The 18,847-nt window shown below is 42.0% G+C and overlaps 1 protein-coding gene across 1 annotated transcript in view; it reads right to left on the reverse strand.

Annotated features, from left to right (window-relative positions):
- The window catches only part of FAM222B (family with sequence similarity 222 member B), a 40,230-nt gene extending 22,195 nt beyond the window's left edge, over positions 1-18,035 (reverse strand). Inside the window, exon 1 of the mRNA XM_067309579.1 lies at positions 17,982-18,035. The gene's annotated coding sequence lies outside the window, so the exon portion shown is untranslated. The remainder of the gene's footprint in view (positions 1-17,981) is intronic.
- Positions 18,036-18,847: the final 812 nt, after the last annotated feature.

Genomic DNA, 18,847 nt, shown 5'->3' on the forward strand with positions numbered 1-18,847 from the left:
GAATTATGGGCTACAAATATCCAATACAGCAACTGTTCTGTATTCCATGTGTTAGCTTGAATTTAAGGATTACAGATTTCCATTGCACATGTAAGTCTGTTTCCCATTTCTGCAGTGTCTCGCTCTCTTCCGTTTGTCTTTTGATGAAGATAAAAGCCAATGCAGATTGTAACTGCTGATACAGAGAAAGGTGCAAAATACGCTGCTTTTGTGGACTAAGAAGAAAGTACTCAGGTCCAGACTGCTAGAGCATGTCAAGAGATTGTCTTTGAAATTACAAAACTAGAAATTGAAAAGCATTTTTTTTTATTTGATCTGATCAAAGCAATTAGGGAAGGAAAAAAAAAAAAGAAATTGCATCCTGCAGTTGCAGTCTAAAGTCTAACTACTTCACATATAATGTGGGACCAGCTGATCCCATACAAACATAAATAAGGAGAGAAAATAGAGAGGTGAAGTCACTTTAGCTCTGAATACACTGTCTCCACAGATCGCTGCTTCAGGGTCTGCCAAAGAGCAACAGGAACCCATTTCGAAGGAAGAAAGACACAGGAAGCACGTACCCAGCATTCTAGCCAAGGGCACATATTTTAAGTCTCCAGTGAAGAGCAGAGGAGTAAGCTCCTGCCAAATGAGAGAAAGCATATTCAAAATGTAATGGCTATTTGAATAAATAACCCCCTGTGATACTGCTCCCCAGATCCAACTGCGAGATCTCAGCAAACTGACAGTCTTCTGGAGGAGGGCTCTGTACTGTTAGTTGAAAAACGACAAGAACGCAATTCCCCAGAATGGAGCATCCGCTCTGATACGTGCTCTGTACCGGCAGAACGAGGCTTTGCAAAAGTACAAATCCAACTACAGGTAGCAGCCTGGTAGATCTCGAATAGCAGCATAGAGGAAATAGATACCCGTAGTCACCATGCTTCATAATATAAAGGATTTTTAATATCTGCCAGGCTGTATGCTTGTGGAAACTTCTAACTGTAGGGAGTGAACCATTTAGATCACCTCTGGGCTAAAATAATCTAGCTCTTTGCCTTTCACTAATATATCACACAGCATCCCAAAGATTTTTAAAATGTTTTCTTATGAAAAAAATTAGGCAGCAGTCATTTTAACAAGCGGGGCTGACAACAGTCTTACACAGGAGATCAAAAAGCTCTCCAGATGTTTATTTTAAATGAAATTCAGAAACCAGCATAAACCAGATTTTAACACTTAATAATCCTTATGATACTTTTCATGAGAAAAATAGTAAAAAGGTTCCATCCTACCATTCTGAAACTCTTCAGGAATGTGCATGATTAAAAAAGATATCCTGATGAGAGGTGCAAGGATGAGAACCTATGACCATAAAACTGAAAACCAGCTTTTGCTTCTAGAATCTCCAGATCACAATTCTAAATATAAACAGCCCCACTGTGAAACTTGATGGGTGCTAAGTATATTTCTTGCTCCTGCACTATCCACTTTGATGGATGCCCAACACACACGTACTGGGTCATCACATATGAAGGAAGCCTTGGACCTTCCTCACTAAGATTACTCAAAACCGTGCACTGAAGAAGTGTCTAAAAATCTCAGTCCTAAATCTTAAACTTCTTTTCATCTTGCTTTTTTATTGAATGCCTCTTGATTGTGCAAAAGCAGAATATTCAGACCTCAATCTAAGTATCTTGGGACTTACACTGACAATGCCTCTGGAAAGAGGAAGAGAAGAGAGGACAGATTTCCTATAGCTAAGATTCTTCTCTGTAAGGAAAGCTGCTATATTGCAAGTGAGATAAGTAAGGAGGTAAAGTAATATAACAGAGAACTTTTACCAAGGTCACATCAGGATGCTGAATACTACCCATCTGTAGGGGAAGACTTAGGTACCTGTATAACAAATGTGTACGTTCACTTGCTGGCAACAGTCCTCATTAAACCAAACTGCTTCTCAGCATGAAAGAAGGAAGTAGGGAAGACAATATTAACTAATAAAGACAAAAGGAAAACTGATGGAGCCAATCCTGGATGGGTTCTCTCTGCAGGAAAACACAGCCATGTGACAGGAAGAGAGTGTACAGAGCCCCTGGATGACTCAGTAACAGGCCACACAGACCATCCCAGCCGAAAGGACAGACAACCACTGCTAATGGCTCCCAGCTTGCAAGAAAGATGAGATTCTGTATCCATTCAGGCAGGAGCAGAACCAGGATCCCATCAGGAACAGGGGCTTTTAAGGACTTTGTTGCCCCACAAGGTCGCTTACAATGAGTTCCTCATTGCTTTGAAATAAAGGCTGTTGACATGCGGCAGATCCTGAAGACAGACAGTATCACAAAGGAAAAAACCCTGCCCCAAAATATTATATCAGTTACTGCAATGCCCTTAACAAAAATGTTTCTTGCCTGTTTCAGTGATCTGAAAGACATTCTGGGCAAAATTTCAAGCTATGACAAAGTGATCGTATCACTTCTGTGCTGTACTCTCTACACAAGCCCCTGATTCAGCAGCATGTAATAAAATCTTAATTTGCATGAAAAGCACTCTCTGATCACAAAGTCTTCTTCTGTTCAACAGTCCTCTTCCTATCTGCAGTGTAAAGATGTAAGCACCACTGTCATTTTGCTGGTGACTAAGGTGGAATATTCTGCATATGCTTTATTAAAAGAGGCCACATTTTAATACAATCTTTTACTAAAATTGTAATGGTATTTTTGAATAATACAAAAGCAGCACACATCCAAATTACGCAAGCTCTGAAAAGTTCACATACTACACTTTCCTATGCACTGTTAATAACTGCGCCACACAAATCACATTTCATATCCATACATGGTAACCATAAACAGCTCTAAAATGTCTTTAGAAATTCAACAAGTCCAGCCTTTTCCAGTCTGCATTTACGGTGTTTAGTGTCATGCTACAGACGGCTTAAAGATGGTGCATTTCAAACTAAAGGAAGGTGTAGTCATGCAAAGAACTATGTTCTTATTGCAGTAAGATTAATCCCTGCCACGAGAAACCAATAAAAACAAGTATGTTGTTATCTTTCTTTACAAAGACCATTAAAACTTAACCATGTTAGGAAACTTCTTCCTTTGCACTAAATCATGAGCCCAATATATTTAGGTAACACATACCCACATGTGCAATTAATTGGTTCTCTGTTGGTTCTGAAGGAGAAAGTCTACTAGACTGAAGTTTAGAAGCAGACTGAAGACTTTATATAACAATCCTTTGCTCTCTCCCAACCATTTGTTTTTTAGCTTAGGGATATGTCACTGAGGTCAGTCCTAGTTTTCTGTCCTGCATCAAGTAATACCATTTCTCAGCTTCAACTATTTGTCGAAGTTAATCATACATACACCCCCACACATACACCCCCAAAAAATCACACTGGACTCTGAGCCAGCTCAGTCAAAAATAAATACCTTTCAACAAGACAGCAGTGCAGTCCCCATTTAGAAATGTTTTCTTTCATGTTAATCCAATGCCAAAAAGTTATGATATATGCCATGCTGATCCAGAAAAGGTGCTAATGATGCTGCTGTCTCCTATCTATCATTGAATATCTAATCCAGTACATGCCCGTGAAATGATGGCCCTATGGCAACAGGAGCTTTAAACGGGGCCACTCAGCAACACATGTACACTGAATTTTTGAACAGCTATTCTAAGCTGCTTTGCTAGCAATTTCTGGCCTGTACAGTTTGAAAGCGCATAGTTCTGGCCCTCACAAAGAGCAGACCTGTAAATGACATCTTGAGGATTAAACTGATTGAGATGCAATTTGCCTAGCAACCATTCATTAAGCAGAGTTCAGAAACAGGCCAGCAATCTATTCCTCCTCCTTATCTGCGCAGTAAACAGATAACAGTCTCTACTGTGTCCTCTATCCTCTGTTTCAGACACATTGTAAACAGATTTTTCAGAAGTTTAGACTCCTACAGTAAATCTCAGAGAACAATCCTGCTCTCTAAACACGAGGGATTCGGTTTCATCAAGTGCCTTACAAGCTTGAAACAGCTCTAGAACTATGATAATACAAATCAAATTGTGAATGCATTTGCAGTTCCTGTGCCTCCAATATTTTCTCACATGGAGCACTAGCAGCCTATCCTCGTCTTCAAAAAAAGAAAAAAAAAACCTTAATTACACAAACATTTAGCATTGCTATTCTGATCACTGGAAAAAAAAAAAATCAATAAAAATCTTATTCCCTTCTTTCAACTTCCGAAAGAAATTGATTTGTACTTCTGAAGTCTTTGATAAAGGTTTTGCTGCTCAGAGAAGAAAACAAATGTCACGTCCTCCCTCCTATTAAGCATTTTTGCTCATAAAATAATCAAGGTAGAATGTAAACGTCATCAGCTAAAATCAGACTAGCTATTTCAGCTCGAAGAATTTAGCCGAAAAGATTAGGTGAAATCATGATTTTGCATAATTGTTTCCCCACAGGACACATATGATAATATCTTATTCTGCTCCCAAGTTAAACAACAAAGATTAGCATGGACACATTTAAGACTATATACCTGAGTGATCTTCCTTTGGTGCACGGTTCTTCTGGGAAATCACTGTGACAAACAGCATGCTATTACAATTAAATATGCAAGAAAGAAGAATTAAACTGACCATGAATAATTAATATCATATAATACTACTTCATAAGGAAAGTCTGGCTGAATATTCCCATAGATATACCTTTATACAAGGCACACCAGAATGGGTAGCTTTTCTGTTATGAGAAAGTCTAAAATACTGAGTAACTTTATGGCTACTACCCAATCCAAGAGTAAGTGCCAACCATCTGTGCCTCCCTTCTCCTACTTACTGCCTCCCAAAACTTCAGAAAAACTTAAACAAATACAACAGTGAGGAATAGTTGCTGCGCTGCTCATCTACATTTCAGAGTTAGCAGGCTTCCCAAACACTACCCATTAAAAAGTAAAAGCAATTAGCTGACTTCCCAGTAGAGAGAATAAAGCAAATATGACGCAACGATTACTTACAAGATAATATCAGACTAAGGCTGTGAGAAAAAACAATTAAAAATGTTTGCAAGAGCTAAGGAATGCAGCTTCTTTCCCAGAACCTATCTTAAAGAGAAAGATATCATCAGCTCCCAGAACAGATCTTCCTGTTTCAAGTTCACCATTTTAGAGGCTACAGAACATAAACTGCACCAAAGCTGAGCCTGCAGTAAACTCCCGATCTTTAGCACAACCCTGCAATATCAGCTTCTAATTAAAACGATAATTTAAAATATGCTTTTTCACTAATATAAACTCTGAATCACTTTAATATTTACTAAAGTCCTTATAAAACTGATGTTCGCCTCTTGACATTTTCCACTAGACATGAGTCAGGTCAGCTCTGTGCTAATCAACATACAATATACTCGTTTCCTGTATTTAGCTGGAAATCCAGTTCCCATAAGCTTATACAACCAGCGTGGCGCACACACAACAACCGATTGCGAAGCACTACTTTTAGAGATATACATTTCAAATCCAACCAGAATTTGCCATCATTAAAGCAGATCGGGCATTACTACTGTATTTGCTGAAGGTGACAGTCCTACAGTTAAAAAGACACTTCTCCCTAGCTCCAAATCCCGCTCTCTTTCAGCTGTCAACCCAGGTTCAGACAAGAGCGGCTAGGTCCTGTAGGACACAATGTCTACCCTTTTCCTCCAAAGCAAACACAAATCAGGAGTCTTTCTACACATAGGAAAAGTCATGTTAGAAGTACGCTAGTTTAATGTTAATTTTCCATTAAAAATTAATAGGATTAAATGAAATTCGCGAGCTGGCAGGCACCGAGACAGTTATATTGCCGACGTTCTCGTTGCCCGGAGGAGCAGGATGCGAGAGAGAAAATGACAGGCTGCAGTATTTCTGCCAGCAGCCGAGCCGCGGTGGCGGGGGGCGCGCGCCGGCTGGGGAGAGCAGCACGGGGCCCTTACCGGGTGCAGGCAGGGCCCCGCGGTGCACGCAGCCCCGGCGGGGCCCAGCGCTCCATATCCTCGCTGCGGACAGGGCTCCGGCAGTGCTGGGTCACCCCGCCGGCAAGCGGCTCGTCCTCGAGCGCCGGGGGGCGGCCGTGTCCCGCAGGCCTGCCCCCAGCTCTTTGCGTTAGCGCTGCCCGGCACCTGCCCGCCCTGCAACAGGCTTCGGGATCCCCGACGGATAGAGAAAGGCCTCGTTATTGCAAGGCGACAGGGGGATGGCCACCGCGCTCCCGAGCTGCTGGGGTTTTTTTTAGCAGCGCGGTGAATTTATTGGCTCCCCTCGGCTTTGCACGCGCTAGTCACTGCTGGAGAGAGAAGCATCCCTCGGGTGTAAGCCCAGCCTCACCCCAGCTCCGGTGGCAAGCTGCCACCCCCACCCACGAAGCGGGGCGGCCAGCGCTGGTGCGTGCCACAGCGGCATGCCGAGCCCTTCCACAGACACCATGGCAACTGGAGGCAAGCACGGCGCCGCCGGGCTCTGACCGTCGAGCGCGCAGGTAGAAAGCTCCTGAGACTATAACTAGATCTGAATGAAAGCGTACTCCAGGAAGGCTCCAGTCCCGGAGAGCTGTTCCCGCTCCTTGTCCTTGCTCTGAAAGCCAAAGGCTGCGAGAGGACAGGGCAGGAGAAGGCTTTCCCTCCCACGCTCAGTGATGGGTGGAGAAGCCTCCTCCTGCCGCGTTTCAAAAGATTCTGGGAGAAAATCCAAAACAGCAGAATCCCCTCGCCAGCAGCTTTGGGAAGTGCTGCTACTAGACAGAAACTGATAGAAAAGGTGGAGTCCGCAAACGGCGCATCCTGGTGAAAATCCCAGCATCTTCCCACTCGAGATCCAGTCTTCAGAGTACTGGCCCTGATCTTCGTTCATTTGAATGTACGTCCCTTTCTGACTGCCAGAATTAATCACCTTGCCAATAAGCATCCTGCAAATACTCTGAGTTTACATAAGAGAAGTTTGACCTTCAGTCACTATTAAAGCTAACAGAATAGAAAAAATTAACCACAGTGTAATAAAAAAGTCTGGATCTGCATTTCTAATTACACAACAACACATTGAAATACTTCCAAGCACCTTACCAGTGATAAAATAACAAATGGACTACAGGCTTCCATCTTGAGCAGTGGATGCAAGGGCAAATGACATTGAGGCTGTCAGAATTAAGGAAAATAAAGTGACATACTTAAACTATGATAACAAAAATGTTAATAATTAGAAAAACAGTCACCTTAAAATTTTAAAATTTCATGCTCTCTCATACTTTTTAATGGCTTAGCCTACTTTTTCCAACCTAATTTGCATTATCAAAATAGGCCTCCTGCTGGGAAGCATTAAAATGGCAGCCCCCCATTGAGACAGACTCCCTTCACCAAACGACTCTGAAGGACTAATAAGTATTTTTAAAAACATTTTAAATCTATTAATGTTTAGTAAATATTTGTTTAGAATTAATGCAACTATCAGAATTTCCTCTAACACACACCATTAAAGCATTTTATAAAAACATTCGATAAAGGAGTAAGTAGCCGCAAATGCTTGTACCATCTCTAATCCCCTTCAAAAAGCCGAGGATTCTCACACTCGTGCGCTGCACCACTCTGTAACATTTTTCATCCAAAATCTCAAAGCATTCTCCAATATTAATCAGATAATAGATCTCTGAGCTACCACACCGGACGGCTGCAGAACGCCACAAAAAGATGCATGGAAGAGTCACGTGCAGAGCAGAGTACACCTGATCTCGCACACCTCAAAGCACAGGCTTGGAAGAATGGAAATCAGGTTCCATTTCCTCCTGTGATTCTCTCTTGCTGAGAAGAACAGGGGCCTTCATCACACCCAAAGTCACTTGTCTAACATGTTTAGTCAGCAACCGAGACAGTAAAAGAACTCTGACCATCAAATGCCAGTCCTGGGTATTCATCATGGCATCATAAATGAGAAACAATAGGAAGCTTCACCTGATTAATGTTCATTTTGACACATTTGGATGGTTGAAGGACAAGTTTGCTCTACACTTTGCAATTAATTCTATCTGTTGAAAAAACAGGCTTGTATAATAGTAGCATAAATCTCAGTATTACTGCTATATTGAAGATTTGGACTCTGATACAAATATATGGTGCTTTATACAAATATCTGCTCTATATATTATCTTTTCTATACCATCTACACAAAAAGCAGTTAGACTTTTATCTAAGCCTTTGAAACTAAAATAAGTCATTTTCTCCACATTATGTGATCTTGACAGAAACAGACACTGCAAATGTGAGAGCTGACTAGGGAGAGCTTGTCTAGTTAGCAGAAATAAAAATATATCTGCATCAATACCTGATTTATTTTTAATAAAAAAATAAGGTAAAACAGACCTTTAATATTGAAATAGTCTCAACCACCAAAGCCCCCCAACCCCCAGAAGACAATATATGTACTGTTAAATTGTCAAAATAAAACTGAGATTGGCATTGTAATTTCCCTTAATAAGAAATGTCACAGCCAAGAGATGCATTTTAATTGTCACACATGATGAAAAGTACCTATTCAGTCTTCATTTGGTGTATTTAGCACTAACACAATAGAGGATCGTAGGGCTCCAGAGCGTAATTTTCCGATATCGTTAGTATTTCAGTGTGTCCATGCCCCATCAGATCATTAAGATGAACTTGGCTCTCTAACGCTATACAGTAAATATACCAGATCGTTTTCTTGTGCGAACTGCTCAAGGTTCTAGGGCAGCATTTCTCAAAGTATCTCAGCCTGAAAGTCCCTGGTAAGTGGGGGACCTCACAGTAATTAGCACATTCTGCAACTGGAAACTCAACTACTAAAAATGTTGATCCTTTAAGACAAGACGGCCCACAATTTGGAAAACATTATTCCCAGAAGAATTGCTGTTTCTATCTTTGAAAGTTAACAAGGTTAGTAAATAAATTACATGCTCAAAAAGAGCTGCAAATGAGAGAAATTCCTTTATCCAAGTCTAATACATTCTCCAACAAGCCGTCTTGTCTAAGGGTTCATATAAGATCACTGAAAACATTATAATGTTTTATTTTCAGTCACTGTAAATTTTAACATCTAACCTCACTGCTGTGAGGCTGTAATGGATTTTTATTTGGCAAGTCAAGCAGTGTAAAGCATGGATTATGAAAAAATTAAACACAAAACATTGTTAGATCTAACTTTCATCCACAGACTGGGCTTTATGCACTTTCACTGAAAATGTTCCATCAGAATAAAATCAAATTTAATTGGTTCTTAAATAACTGAACAGTCACTTTAATTTTACTTCAACAGCAATAATTCATAAATCAACTGGCTCAAATTCTAGCACAGAATGACAAGAAAATAGAGTAGAACATACTCAAGTAGAATATAAACCCTACACAATGAAAGGTGATTTTTCTTAATCCTAGTGCATCACCATTTTATAGCTACCAAGACATAAATACTTAGAGTTAAGACCTATCAGCCCCCAGATGCTACACAAGTCCTCAAAAATAACTGATTAACAAAGCCTAACAGATGATAAACTGGAACTGCTGGAAGAATGGCTGGGATTTTAACAGTAGATGCAATTTCTCTCATGCACACTAGATGGAAGTATGTAAAATCTTAATTCTTTCCTGTCCTGTTTTAAATTTAAGTGGCTGAAATATATATCACACATCACATTTTGAGAAACCTTTTTTCTGTCTTTCATCTGCAACTTTACTCATTGATAATCTGTATGTGAAAAGATGCCCTGAACTATAAAATTGTGGTGAAAATGAATACCAAATATGAGAGAAAATACACCAAAAATGTAAATATATTGTTCATACTAATTTTTCAACTAAATGTATTCCATTTCAAGAGCATTTAACAAGCACTACTGAGCTCTATCACAGAAATTCAAGTTACATTTTAGAAACAGTTAGGTTATCTTAACAAAATAACAATTCTAGAACAACTACCTTGCCAATGAATAGAAACAGGGATTAGAAAAGGTATAAAAGGCTCCACAAATGCTGCTGCAGTTTTGACTGGAAAAAAAAAATCTAGAAAATATTGGGAGAAATATATGGTGAAACAACAACCTGAAGTCTTGCAAAACGATCTAAACACAGATCAGAGCAGCAGACCATCAAAACTGAATGGGATTAAATTACACACAAATCTTCTGGAAAGTATCTTAAAATTGACTTGTTCCAAAACGAGCCATTTCTAAATTTAAACACTGAAGAGTTCACAGAGAGAAAAACTAAAATCAAGTAATGGTGTGACCAGGAAAAAAAGGAATTGGGAAGAGCCGTTTTCCCTTGCCTGCTGTGGCTTTTTCACGTATTGATTTTCCTCTATATTCATTCACAAATGCTCAGCATAGCTGTGAACAATTTAAAGTCAAAGGATGCATGAATTAGAAGCTCTAGGAACATGTTACCCATTCTACAATATAGGTAAAAGGCGAAGGCTTTCCAGAAGCTCTTGAAATTAAAACAAACAAACAAACAAATCACAATAGACTGGTGAACTGGAAGATACTGGTAAGTAAGCAAATAACCAAGGGTCCCTGTCCACAATGCAGCCAAAGTGTTCTATGCTTAGCCCTAACTGTCTCCGTTCTCACAAAAGCACCAGGCTTTGCCTTCATACTCCTCATTTACTTCTTGAAACTCAAGAAATAAAAAGCAAACACAAAAAGGAGCAGGCTAATTACAACTGATACAAGTCAGCTCTATCAGAGTCCCAGTTTTAGGCTTCATTTGTAATCAGGAAGTGGAGAATGTGTTCAATGTACCTTCAGTAATTACAGGCAGAAAAAAAGAAAGGCTCTTCAGGATTGTTCTAACTTGGAAGACCAAAGATTGTTCTATCTTAGAAGACCAGAAACTAAGAAAACCAGTGACAGATGAAAGGATGGATTAAGACCAATGACTTTGCTGGATAGAGGAATAACAAACTAAGCATGAAGGACTCTCCTTTCCAGATGTCAAATACGTATGTTTTTTTCTATTCCATATTTTAAAAAGATTAGCAGAGGAGGAAGTTTATTTTGGAGAGTGGAAGCATCTGTGTCGGTTTTTGAAAATGGCTGATAAGATGCTTTCCATCCAACAGAATTTCAAAATATGTTTATGGTATCAGCTTGAGACAGTAACTGTACAACACTTTTCAAAGCATTTGGTATGCAGAAACTGGTTACAGAGAGGAACAAAAAAGTGGCAATACACAACAGCCACAGGAAAGGGCAGGGCTGTGATATGTAAGTCATTTAAAATTCATGCTCAAAATTTAACAGAATGAAAGCAAGAACATGGATAACAAGCCACAGCAAAGGATGCTTTAATATCCTAGGAGTAGGAAATGAAAAACAATCCACAGTACTGAATACTGAATTATGTAATACGCGTACAAACGAGAGTAAGTAAAAATACCTTTTTTTTTTTTTTTTTTTTTTTAATTTATTCACTGCCCTGTACCCTATCTATAGTGGTAAATCATTTTTCTCTGCCAGGAACCCCACATCCACCACATAAGGAATTACCTGGACAAGGCTGAACTAGGTTACCATCCCAGCTGTGAAGCAAAGGAAAGAGAGAATGCCGAAGTGTTTTACCTGTCTCAGGATAAAACACTGAGATACGTGAGAAGCAAAATTACAGAAAACAACTCAATACGAGATCCACTATGAATAGCAAAGTACGTCACTTCACCTATTTCCACTTGCTCTCACATGGTTCCCAAATTAGAAACAATCAGAATCCTACTGGAAACAATATACAGCATCTTAATTGGGCTGTCTGTACCACATACGTCAGCAGCACATCACTTGGTAGATCATTTATTTGACTTACTTTTTAAAAAAAACCCTAAAAATAGCTTCACTTTCATGGTTCACCTTTTCTTCATCATGTTACTAGAGACATCATAATAAATTTAAAAACATTTTCACTCATTTCACGTAGAATGCAAACTGAACGTGCCTAAAGACTTAGACTTCTCTCACTGGAGGAAGGCAGGATCTGTGATTAATTCTATTCAATAAAATTTTGCTTTAAGGTTTGTCTCAGATGTGTTACATTTACAGAAAAAGTTTTCTAACAGATCTATGCATCTGTTTAAGAGCTTGGAGCAGTTTAGTTATCTATAAATAAACAAATAAATTCAAAATCAGAAATTCAAATCAACTGTTCTATATATTCCAAAGCACCACATTGTCTTTCACATTTTGAAAAGTTTATGTCTTAACTTGGGTGAACTGCTGTATGCGATTTGAAAAATTATAATAAAAAGCTTTCCCAATTTTCATCCCAATACACCTCAAATCAAGTAATCCACATTAGTTTTATTCTGTACCAAAATCAGATTTTATCTGATCAAATTATGTTATTGAAAAATTACTCCAATAACAAAATATCACCATTTTCTTCACAAACCCTGGAAACTTGGACTAATTTTCAAACACAGTATAAACAAGCTAAGTATTGGGAATACGTAAACTATTCATAATTCCTGAGCACAACAACAGGAGAATAATTTTAGCAACAATATAACAAATACAAAATGAGAATTGAGGCATGAAGAAACAAACAGATACAATGTACTGAGCTACAGAAATCGGTCTATAGAGCCTATAAAACTCAATCAACCATGGGCCACAGTCAATTTTTTTAAGTGTTCATTTAAATGAAATGACTAAAAACATGAAAAGAGGTGGTTGAAGAATACACCAGTCTCTGTCAAATCCAAACTCAATTAGGTGAAGGCAAAAATGAGGCCAAGCTATACCTATTTCAGATAATAAGTTTAGTATTTGAAGAATAATATGTCCGCTGGAAAAATATCTTTGGACAAAGTTAAAAGCAACTTTCCTTGATCCCAATCAGCAGAACGCGGTTTTAGTAACTCTACTCCTCAGTAGCTAAATCAGCATTTGGAAAACAAATTTTTTTGAATGAAAAAAATGAATAGTATGACAAACTCATTTTAGCATTCATATTCAAGCTAATGGCCTGCCATAAAAAAAAAAAAAAGAAACTGCTCACATAAAGGATGTTATGACTAAGACTTTAACATAGAAAAGTTTCAAAACACAATAGGAGAATAGGTATATGGTACACCACACTAGGAATACAAATTTAAATTACTCACTTAACTTTCCACTTTGAAGAAAATTTAAAATGATGAAAACCGAAAACAGTGGAGTGATGCAGTCCATTATTGATGCACAAAACTGTGAAACCTTTGCTCATCTTCAGTGCTCCCTTACCCCACAAACGATCTCAGAGGAGTCAACAGGTCTCGGTTACAGTTTCCAACGCTATTCAGTGACTGGAAATCCGTTACTAAACTGTTGGGTGCAGTATTGAAGTGAACTACTGCCTTGTTAGAGAAATATGCTCTGAACACAATTATTTTCAAGTACCGTTTCTCTGTTAAGTAAATGAAGCAAGATCAGACTTTGGCTAAGTTCTCGGTAGTGTTTATGGCAATTCTGTAAGTCCCAGAAACCTCAAAATTACCTAGTTTTAGAGAAAATACAAAACGGACATTGTTTCATCTCCCATCTTCACTGTTAAAGTTAGGTTTCTAAAGATGCGAAAGCAAGCTCCACAGGACGCAAAATGTCCCAGCTGTGGACTAACAGGTGGCTTTGGGAGGGAGGCAGCCGGCGCAACAATCTGCACCTCTTCCTCTCCCCACCTCCACGTGCTGGCCGGTAACGAGTGAAGGTCAAAAATGGAGAAGCATAAATAAGAATGGAAAAAATAAGGTGAAAGAGAAAAGCGTAGCACTCGGCAGGAAACAAATAGAAGAGTTTCTATCACACGTCCAGGCATTTCAGTATGGGCAGTTGAGAACACAAGCTAAGGCTTACACACATTTCACAGTAGTCTGCATTTCTGGGAAATACAGATGCTTCAGCCCTTGACAAAATCCTTACTTCACTTCTTGAACTTGATCTCTGGTGACAGTTCTCAGAAGCAAATGTAGGTTAAAAAAAAAAAAGGTGTATCTGTCAGAGGACAAATTAAAACAAAAATAAAACTTAAATTAAGGCAAGAATCCAAATTACAGAAAATGTAAAGGTTCCTTAATTTTACAGGTGGAGAAAAGCAATACTAGGTGGACAGTCTCCAGCATTTTTAAATGTTGTTAATAAAACCAGCAACCCAGGCTGGGCTAAAGCAGAAAAACTGTGAATCTGTTTGCAATACAAAGTGAAAGGGGAATCAAAAATACCATCTTATTAAATGGTATTTATTTTGTGGTAAGTACATTATTTATTCAATCAAGAAATTCACAAAATGATGGAGGTTGTATCATAAGTAAGGTCACTATTTAATGTCAATAATAAAGCAGAACAGATTCTTATGAGAATTTATGCACCTGCCTTTTCTTTTATCTCAGCAGAAAATGAGATTTTTTTTTTATACTTCAAAAGCCAAGTAACATAACAAATAAAATATATGCCAAACATGAAGGCACAGAGAACAAGCCAGCATCTTTCAGCAATCATCTTTCCCATGTCATCAACTATGTCGGATTTATCTATTTTTGCTTAATTCTCATTCCAATAATACACATCCTTTCTCTCTAGACTCTCAGGCTGGTTGGACTTGAGCTCAGTAAGGCTTCTTAAAATAGTTGAGAATATTGAAAATATTTGAAGTAATGCTCATATATTAGAAACCTATTCATCAACTGATATTCTAACTCTAGGTCTCTCCACCTACTAATCCCCCCCAAAGGGTTAATTCTCTGATTTCTTTACCTCAGAAACTACATAGAACTGCACAGTGTAACAGTTAAAATGTAAATAGCCTTTCTTTTATGGAGACTTTTTTCCCCTGAAAACTGTAGATCCTGTATTTATTGCAAGCCTTACTCTCTGTCTTGACTCTTCATTGCTTTTGATCCAAACCTTCACCTACTCAAAATTACAGGAGAACAGTTAATTCTCCACTGCCTGCTTTCTGTTGTGGCTGCCTTTTTTTTTCCCCCCAGTTTTCAGACTCTCTAGGCTTGCTTTACACAGCACCAGACCCAACTGTATGCTATTCCTGCAGCCTTTGCTCTCCAGATTGTTGGCTGTGAGAGCTCGTTCTCTTCATCTTTAATATGTGTAGTATGTTTCAACAATGTCTTCCCCACTGTTTTATATATTTACTTAATGTATTCACTTTCTAGTCAAGGAGGCAGCTCCACTTCTCTTCACATTTTTATACCTCATTCAGTACGAGCCCTTCCTACTTTCATCAATTCAAGGAGCATCACGTGAGGATCAGTCCACTGTGACAGCATGATCCCGTAATCTGGACTCTCAAGTATGATTTTCACTTGTTTTTCAAGACAGAAAAGAATTAACCTTCACTGAATTTAGTCCATGATGGTTTTTTTCCAGAGGCTTCTCCATAAATTTATTTTTCATAAGATTTATGAAGCACTCTTCTGCTGCTTCCTGCACACCTGAAATGACAAGCGCTGGACTCTAGCAAGTGCAAATTCTTCAGGGAGAAAAGGCCTGATCAAAACCATATGCACTGAAAGGAAGAAGGAACTATTATGACCATATTCCCCAATTGCCTACGTAGCACAGACCACAGAGTTTTGTCAATCAGTAACCAAATCAGACAGAATTTCTATAGACCATATACAAAAATCATGAAGCCCAGTAGGTCTAGTAAGATTTATTCAATCATCACAGTTGCTGTAGCAGAAATGACACCACTCAGGAACCCAACTTCATTTACTGAAAGAGTGTGCTCTCTTGTAGCTATTAAGAAAACAGAGAACTTGGTTTTATAATAAAGAGGCAAAAGTATTGTTGTAGAAAGTTTTCCAAATAAACTTATGTTTTCTTGAGACTTCAGTTGTGATAAAAAAAAAAAAATTAGTACCATCACAAAAAGTGAGTGCAATAAATTATTACTGAACTTGTTGATGCAATAACTGTAAACAAGCCTGTATCTGCAATTCATCTTAAAACTTGTACCTAGTAGTTAGAGGCAATATCAATAGGAGGATAAAACATACATTATAAGCCCACACAGGTGCTGCTCTGGAAGATCATATGCTGCATAACCAAAAGTATGTAAAGTAGTTAGCTTGCTGAATGGACTGAAAACAGACAAATAAATCTCTGCAATAGGAATGTTTTTCTTCACACTTTTGTATTTAATGTTCATGTTTTTCCTGCTAAGATGCTTCAAATTTTGTTGGCAGGAAACAAGAATTACAAGAAACTGATTAACAAAAGCTCTTGCAAATCACATTTGTGATAAGAAAAAGACACTTTTCTTTAAGCAACCCTTGGAAAAGATTACATGAAGGATTTGCACGTTTCTATCCAGGCATAAACTATGTTAAGATTGCTGCAGAGTAATGTTAGTTAATAATTCCCTTTCCTGTTCCACATTCGAGAGAAGGAATTTACCATCACAGTGCTGACATATTACAGCAATTCCAACATCCTCATCAGACATTTCTGAGAATAAAGAAAGGTATTCTAAACATTCTCACAAAAGTAAGCATTGAAAGTGTTAGGATTCCAGAGGGATTTTTTGCCGTGCTTATATATAGGTACGCAAAAGGAATTAGCTATTGTGTGTGCATGAACAAACCTCACAAAAGTGTCCATGCTGCTTATGCTATTTCTTGACCTTTCTAAAAATAGCTAACGTCTCTCTTCCTGAAAAGATCTGGAATTAATTTCCCAAAGGTATACCCTAATAAAAATATTCTCAGACATCAAATTCAACAACTGCCGTTTCTACAGTAAAATGACCTGCAGTAGTTACTAGCTCAGTCTTCAGTTCACAAATGATGTACGTAACTTGGGCCTAGTCAAGATATTTGCTCTCTGTTAACAGCTTCCTTGGCCTTTCTTCAGCTGTCGCTTTAAAAGGACATGCTGAGATGGCCCCTTCCACAAATAATAGGCAGGACACTGAATTAAAGCTGGAATTAACTTGAGAGTCCTGATAAACACACTCCAAAAGCATCACCAAATAACTCAGAAATACTATTCCTCGAAGAGGAGGATAGAAGATGTTCTGTTCCCCCTTCTGACAGATCCCATCCAGGAGATTACGCTGGGAAAACTCGAATCACGTAAAGCCAGAATAAATGTTCGGCATCCAACTCTAAGGGGACGAAATATCTTTCCTTCAAATCTCTACAACCGGCAGATTTCGCCGCCGAGAGTCTTTCACGGAGAGACACCTGCGCCCCAGCGGGACCCACGCCGCAACCCACGCCGACCGCCGCTGTCAGAGCCCAGAAGGCAGGTGCTCCCGGCGGGGTCAGGCCGCGGCGGGATGCTGCAAAACGGGGGAGCGGCCGGGCGCGCCCCAACCCTGAAACGGAGCGCCGCAAGCCGCGCCTGGGTCTGAACGCGGGGGGCTCGGCGCCCCGGGGATAAGCACCCGGGCACCGGCACCCCGGGACGAGCCCCCGGGTCCCGGCACCGCAGGATGAACGCGCCGGGCACCGGTACCCCAGAGACGAGCACCGGGGTCCCGCTGCTCCCCGGGCGCTACCTCCCGCGGCTACCGGCGCCCCCGGGGACGGCGACGGCTGCGCAGCCCGGCGCCCCGCTCGCTCGTGGCGGGGCCACGGCAGCCGAGGCCGAGCCGGGCCGGGCGCGGCGGCGCCGCCACCTTTTGTCCCTCGGGAGCCCCCGGGGGCGCCCGCCCGCCCGCGGCGAGGCGAGGCGAGGCGAGGCGAGGCGGCCGCCGGGGAGGCGCTCCGGAGCGCCGGCCACCCGCGGAGTCCGTCAGGCGCCTCGGCGCTGTCGCGACAGGGGGAGGGTCGCGACAGCAGCCGCCGCTCTCGCGACAGGCCGGCGCGCTGTCGCGACAGCGGCTGGCGGGCGGCCTCGCGCCGCGGCCGTTGGGGGTGGGGGGAGGGGACCCCGGCGGGCCGGGAAGGACAATGGGGGGCGCCGGGCCGCGCCGCCGCCGCCGCCCCGCGCCGCCGCCCGCCCGCACTTACTCTCGGTGCCCTTGCCCGGGCCTCATGGCGCCGCCGCCGCTGTGCCCGTGCCGGCCCCGCCGCTCGCCGCCGCCGCCGCCCGCTCTCGCCGTGGTGGCTGCGCCAGCCGCTCCCGCGCACGCGCGCTGCCCGCCAACGGCCCCGCCGGCCGCCGCGCCGCGCCGCCCCGCGCGCACGCGCAGCCCGCGGCGGCGGCGGGAGGGGGAGGGGCGGGGGCGCGGCGCGCCGCCGGGCGGGGAGGGGCGGGGCGGAGCGGGGCGGGGGGGGTCACGGCGCCCCCTGGCGGCCGCGGGCGGCGCCGCGCCGGGCGCGCTTGTGCAGCGCCGAGCACCGCCGGGTGAGCTCACCCACGGAGTCCGCGACAGGAACCGGCAGGCGCAGCTGCACGGCAAACACAGCGCCCACGGCGCAGCGCTCCCCGGTGGCGGCACCCTGGCACACGAGGAAAGCTGGCGCGGCCGCCCCACGGCCGGGGGGTGGCACAGCCGCCCTCCTCCGCAGGCTGCGCCCCGTGGCACTTAACCCAGGCGTTTTAATCCCCATGGGAAACATCTCTCCCCTCCGGCGCACAGAGCCGCCTCAGTGCTGCAGCAAAGACACCCAACTCACACGTGCAAGACGTGTCCAGGTCACAGTGAAACAGGAACCCCTTTTTCCCCCCCAAAGCCAGGCCCGCAGGCACTGGCACCATGCCTCCTCCCACCGCCAGCAGCACTTCCCGCCGAGCGTCCCTCCCTGGCACCTAGCCTCCCTCTCCTCCTCGCCACACCATCCCTTCGCGGGGCCGGCTCTGCTCGCTGCAACGCAACGGGAAAGTCTTAGCTAACGTCCTACCTGCTCCCATTGTCTCCCTGAAGTTAATTAAA

Source organism: Apteryx mantelli, chromosome 22 (assembly GCF_036417845.1).
Source record: "Apteryx mantelli isolate bAptMan1 chromosome 22, bAptMan1.hap1, whole genome shotgun sequence".
Taxonomy (NCBI): domain Eukaryota; kingdom Metazoa; phylum Chordata; class Aves; order Apterygiformes; family Apterygidae; genus Apteryx; species Apteryx mantelli.